Source organism: Vigna angularis, chromosome 3 (assembly GCF_016808095.1).
Source record: "Vigna angularis cultivar LongXiaoDou No.4 chromosome 3, ASM1680809v1, whole genome shotgun sequence".
Taxonomy (NCBI): domain Eukaryota; kingdom Viridiplantae; phylum Streptophyta; class Magnoliopsida; order Fabales; family Fabaceae; genus Vigna; species Vigna angularis.
The window spans coordinates 13,920,108-13,926,624 of record NC_068972.1 but is presented as its reverse complement, the minus strand read 5'-3'; positions in this window follow the sequence as shown (position 1 = coordinate 13,926,624).

Below are 6,517 nucleotides of genomic sequence, written 5' to 3'. Positions count from 1 at the left end.
TATGACTGAAAAATGTATAGCTTATCTAGGAAAGAAAAGAGCATGCATTTGTATCATCTCGTGTTTCAGGATGCATGCACTTTTCTGTGTTACGGATGCTAATTTTGACCGGTCAGCTTTAATTTCTTGGCCATTTACTATTCATGTTGTTTACCTCGTGTGCAATAAGAAGCTTGCTTTGCCTTCTATTTACATTACATGCTGCAATTATCAGTATCAGAATAGATGCCTGTAACAAATAACGATGGTCCTCCTTTAGTTTTGATCTTTGTGCATGTGATCCCAGAACCACAACCTTGAAAATCTCAGAGTTTATGGCATGTGCAAGAATATAGGAGGCAAATGTTGCATGCAGCATATTCTTTATTGATTAGGAATTGATGCTGGAGATTTGCACCGTTGATGTCTAGGTTGACCCTTTAGCACAGAATAAAGGCTACCAGCATTACATTATTTTTTGGGTGAGGGCAACATCTATATATGCATCTTTCAGCTTATTTGCTATTATTTGTGGGCGCATGAAAATTGATTTTAATTTCAACGGTGCCATGCGTTTAGTTTTTGGATAAGAAATACATTTTTGTCTTTATACCAAAGGCCTCCTGTCGGATGGTTTGTCTTCTGCAAATTTAATGGTCTGTGTTGTTTTCTCTATTTTAAGTGTCATTTGATTAGATTCTATTGACTGCAAATGGAAAAGACTGCATAATATAGATAGATAGAAGAAGCACTCTCAACTCAATTTTTCTCAAAAATAAACATTTCTTCCTTATCTCAAATTTCTCTCACCGATTCTTAATTACAAAACAATAAGAAGCCAACTTTGAAACGACTGTAGACAGCTTTAATATTTAACAATTTAATTTCTACAAAATACACGTTCTATTTTAATTAATGCACATATAATATTAAATCTTACTATTTCAGTATTTTTAATTAATGCACATATAATATTAAATCTTACTATTTCAGTATTTTTATGTTATGTGTGGTTCATACAAAGCCCCTTAAGTTGATCTCGCAGTATTATCCTATCCGGAATTTAAAAAAAAAATACTGCAAAAATTAATTTGTAAAGATTAAAATAAAAATATGATTAAGTCTAATAATACAAACAATTGAGAAAAGTGTTAATTTATGTGTTTCGTGAAATGGAAGACATTGTTTGAATGAAACTTCACATATAAAAGGAAATATATTTTTTAGTAAAACACATATAAACTTGTCACATCTATCAATATTTGAATTAGAAATTTATAATCTCAAATTTGACGCAAGAAGCTTCCTAAATTCTAAAAAACAAGTTTAATAATAGATATTAATGTAAGACGTCTTTTGTGATTATAATTTTTTTTTAATAATTTAGTTTTTTTTTTCTTATTTGTAAACCTCTTAAAATAGGATAAATCACATTTTTAACTTAATTTGAGTAATAATGAAATATATATAATTTCATAACTTTATTTTATGACTGAATATAAAATTATTTGCATATTTCTTTTAGTATTTAATTTTCTTTTTTCATGTTTCTTTTATCTAATTTTATTGTTTATCAAATGCAATAAAATTACACATGCTACAAATGACATACAATGATAACTTCAAGCACCAAATGAAGAGATTATTAGGAACCACATTTATTTAAGAAAATAGTTCATAAGTAGAGTAATTAGAGTAATTGGAGGTCTCATCCAAATAACAACATTAATTGCACATGAATTACGTGATATTATAACTGTACTTAAAATAGTTTTCACCAACCTAGTATTTAATGAGTTTACCTTTTATAAGATTAAGGACATAGTATATTCAAATTGTTAAAGTAATTAAATTTTCCACTTTAGGATTTTTCTTTTTGTGGTATAATGTAACATTCCTATTTTTTCTAATATTTTTAAAGCCATTCTGGTATAAGCAACCAATCATTTCTAATAAAATCTCTCAAACACATGATTTTTGAAAATAACTTTTTTTTTTAAGGTTTAAACCCTCCCTTGGTCCTCATTTTTGTATGAAAATATCAGTTTGGTCCTCATTTTTTCATCTGTCTCAATTGGGTCATATTTTTTGTAAAAATGAACACATTTTACCCTAACCATTAACGGGTCTTAAACGGCGTTAAATTAAGGCCACGTGGTGCAGAGAGAATGTGTTGATGTGTGTTCCTCATTTACGTGCAGAGAGAATGTGTTGAAATTCCTAAAGTGAATATCCTAAAAGTCACATCACCATATTTTCTCTTCAATTTTTTATATTAAGATAATATATTAATTTAATTAATAATATATTAATAATCCAATTTAATTAATAATATATTAAAAAATATATTAATTTAATTAATAATCCAATTTAATCATATTCACTCGTCATTATTTTGAACTAAATTATTATAAATTTAGTTTTTTAATTTTAAAATTTTTATAAAATTATGTGTATTTTAATTAAATATTAATATACAAAATTGTTTATATTATATCAAATTATTATATAAAAATAATAACTTATTTAATATTTTTTAGATGACTATTTGAGAGAAAACATTTCTTTTTAAACTAAAATATGTTTATTATATTTTTTTAAAATTATTTTATTTTTAAATTTAAATAAATTCAACATATATATTATATTTTTAACTTTTCAAATAATAAAATTATATAACTAATGATTTCAATAAAAAAATATTTTAAATAGTTTTTTATAAAAAATAATATTTATGTATTTATATTTAAAGAAAAAAGATAATATTAAAATATTATGTAAAACTTGAAAATTAAAATATTAAATAAAAGTTATCAAATAAATAAAATAAATAATTAAAACTAAACTAATTTAATTCTGAAGAATAACTGTGTTCTAACCCACTCTAGGTGATGAAATTTAAAAAAAAAAGTCTTCTATAAAGTAAATAAAAAATAAATAAAACTTGGTTTTAAAAATATTAAATAAAGAAAAGTAAATAATGTCACATCACCACTATTTATTTAATCAAAATACTCTAGTAAATAATGTCACATCACACATTAGCACATTCTCTCGGCACCACGTGGCCTTAATTTAACGGCGTCTGAGACCAGTTAACGGTTAGGGTAAAATGTGTTTATTTTTGCAAAAAATATGACCCAACTGAGACAGATGAAAAAATAAAGACCGAACTGAGATTTCCATAGAAAAATGAGGACTAAGGGAGGGTTTACACTTTTTTTAAAAGTCGTCTAATATTTAAGTATATAACAATCACTTTCCAAATCTTATAAAAAAAATACTTAAATTGAATAATATTAAAGACCTTTATTTAAAGGGAGAAAACAAAAATATATTGTCTTTGCATAATAATTTTAAGTAACATGAATAAAAGAAAATTAATACTTATAAATTGCTCATACTCTTCATCTATCCTTGTTATGCATCCAAACCTACTTCATCATCTACTCCCTAACAACATACACAATCATCATCCTAAATGAAAATCATAACCATTATCAAAAGGTAAGTTAATAGAACAATGATTACAATAAAAAAAGCTTAATATTTATTTTAGTCTCCTAATTGGCTATTTTTGTTCAAAATGATCTTCCTTTTTTGGGATGTTCAAAATGGTATCTTCTTTTGTAAAAATAGTTTAATTTGGTCTTTTTTTTTTTTTTTCTAAAAGTGTTAAAATGGCTAACGGCATAATATCTATTTCAACAAATACTAAACAAGATATAATTTTTTAAAATACATGGCAAATAATTAGAGGTTAAGTTCATGTTAAATATTAATTCTTAATTATTTATAAATCTTAATTTGGTGCATAATTAAACTCTAATTAAATTTTTTCAAATGTCTGATTTCATTTCAAGGAAAATTTATATTATCATATGATTCAGTGTTAAGAGTACAAACATTCTAAAAATCTACCCAATTAAATACTTGAAATGGAGAGTTACTCCTGTGAAAAAAGAATACATTAGTATAAAAATCGCGTGCAACATCGAATATTTTGAACTTTTAATAGCGAATTCGCGAACGACGTCATATCAGGAGACGTTAAATTTACGTCGAATTTAAAAAAATCGACGTTAACTTAACGTCGAATTTTGTCAATATTCAACGTTAATCAATTTTTTATGTTTTTTTTTAATTAATTATGATCTTTTTTACAATTCTACGAGACCTGAAAAACAAAAAAACAACAAATTTTAGTGTTTGGTATTTTATAAAGCATGAACTATGAACGTGTAGTGTAGTATCAACAACAAACAATAATAACCAACAATAAACAAGTTCAATCAAACAACAACAACAAACAAGTTCAACTAAACAACAACAACAAACAAGTTCAACAAAAAAACAACAAAGAAGTTCAACAAATAAGTTCTTCAAAACAAAAACAAAAACAAAAACGAAAATTAACCTTCAAAAGGTGGGTTCGTTGGAATAAAGTTTCGTCATAGTGAGAGAGAAAACAAAATGCGCCTATGAAGAACAAGAGCACAAAAATAATCGATTAAAACAAAAAAAAAATCATACATCAAGTAATTAATTAACATGCATTTGTATCAAATGAAAGAAAGATTACATGTAATGCGCGTCAAACTTCATTCGAGAAAAGTTTAAGAAGAGAAGATGGTATCGCGCGCTAAGATAAAGTGAATGAATTTTCAATCTCCCGCTCAAATTTTTATTGAATTCACTAACCTTTTGACGTCGAATTTAAAAGTCATTCGACATTTTATATCATTTTACGCCGAATTACAATTCTAAACTACGTTTAATAATTACATTTATTTACAAAAATGTCACCGCTCATTTTTAACGTTGGTTATTCAGTGGTTAGACGTTGAACGTGTGATGTTATAGACTGTTTTTATACTAGTGATAAAGAATACATTAAAATATTAAAAAGAAGTAGAAATAATATCATATGGGTCCAAAACTTATTTTGTTTGATAAAATTTATGTTTGTGTTTTATAAAATGATATATAATATATTAACGAAATCGCACATAGAGAACAAAATGTAATAAAGACTATGACAAGAGAAAATATACCATGTCGACTTCTGTATCTTAAGAGTATTTTATTTAATAAAATTGATAGTGAACCCTTGTATAAAATATAAGTAACGGGAGAAGTCACACAAATAAGAACATTATATAATCAAAATTATCATGAGAGAAAAGTACTTCAATAAAATGGAATAATCATGGTTGTGTTCAAAAAGAAAATATATAGTGAACCCTTGTATAAAATATAAGTAACTAAATAAAAGAGAACCTTACGCCATTGTTGATCCTTTGAATCCCTTAATGTGTCTCTTAAGGTGTAAAACTATTATTGTCTTTAAAAAGTCCTATTTTGGCTTGACTAAATCCTAAAAAAGCGAAGCCCTTTCTCAGCTCGAATTATCGCAACAAATTAATAAGTTGACACGGGGAGCGTTTCTCTACCATCGTGTTTACAAAGGACAAGATATTTATTGTAGCCATTGACATTCATCACGACTGTTGTCGTTGCTAGGCTTTTGCCAAACCAAGTCTTATTCGTTTACCATTGATTACCCTAAGCCACTACTTTAATTTCTAGCGAATCTTTTTTGGTTACACCTTTCCATTTTCAGCGTGGTTTGAGCATCGTCATGGTTTTAGCTGCTTTTGGGAATCTTGCACGGTGGTTTTGATTAAATGGGTATGGTCTTATCCTCAAAGTTTCATATTCTTGGGTTTGTTTATAGGATCATAGACCTTTGCCCTCAACCAAATCATCTCTGATTGTATGGGCACAAAAATGTACTTTTGTGCAAAACTGCATGTGTTATTTCTTTATCACAATTACCTTCTCCTTGTATTAAAGGCGACATGATTTTTATACATATTGTTAAGGAAGTTTATCTTACTGATTTGCAAGATTGTAAAAATCATTTGCATGGACGTATTCTATTGACAAAAAGGGATAAACCCCTTGCGTACTTGCTATTGACACACATTTATCTTTGGATAATTGTACCATGATTAAGTATCGTGACTTCTTTACTTGTGTTTTAGTTGACATGGATTTATTATTTGATTTACCTAATCAAATTTTGATGGAAAGGCTTGAATTTGTGATGTGGAGTATGAAAAGTTACCTTTATTTTGTTTTAACTATAAAATGAATTGTCATGACCTATCTAATTGTAGATGAAAGAAGCAAGATTCCAATGCGATTTTTGGTGGGGTGAAAATAGTTGGTGCGAAAATCCAACAACATTATCGCCTTAAGGTAATTGATGTTTCAGATGGTCCATAAGACTTGATTCTTGTGTTGGTAGAGTCTAAGTAACTGGTAGTGCGATCTATAGTTCAAAAACCTTTCAATAAGATGCAACAAACTACTATGAGATGCAACACTATACTACTGTGGTGCAACTTGCTACTATTGTGTTGTCTGCTGCTGTGGTGTTGTTTGCTACAATGGTGTAGCCTACTATTATGGTACAACCTGTTGCGGTACAGTCTGATGTGGTTTAGCTTGTTGTGATGTAGATTATTACTCA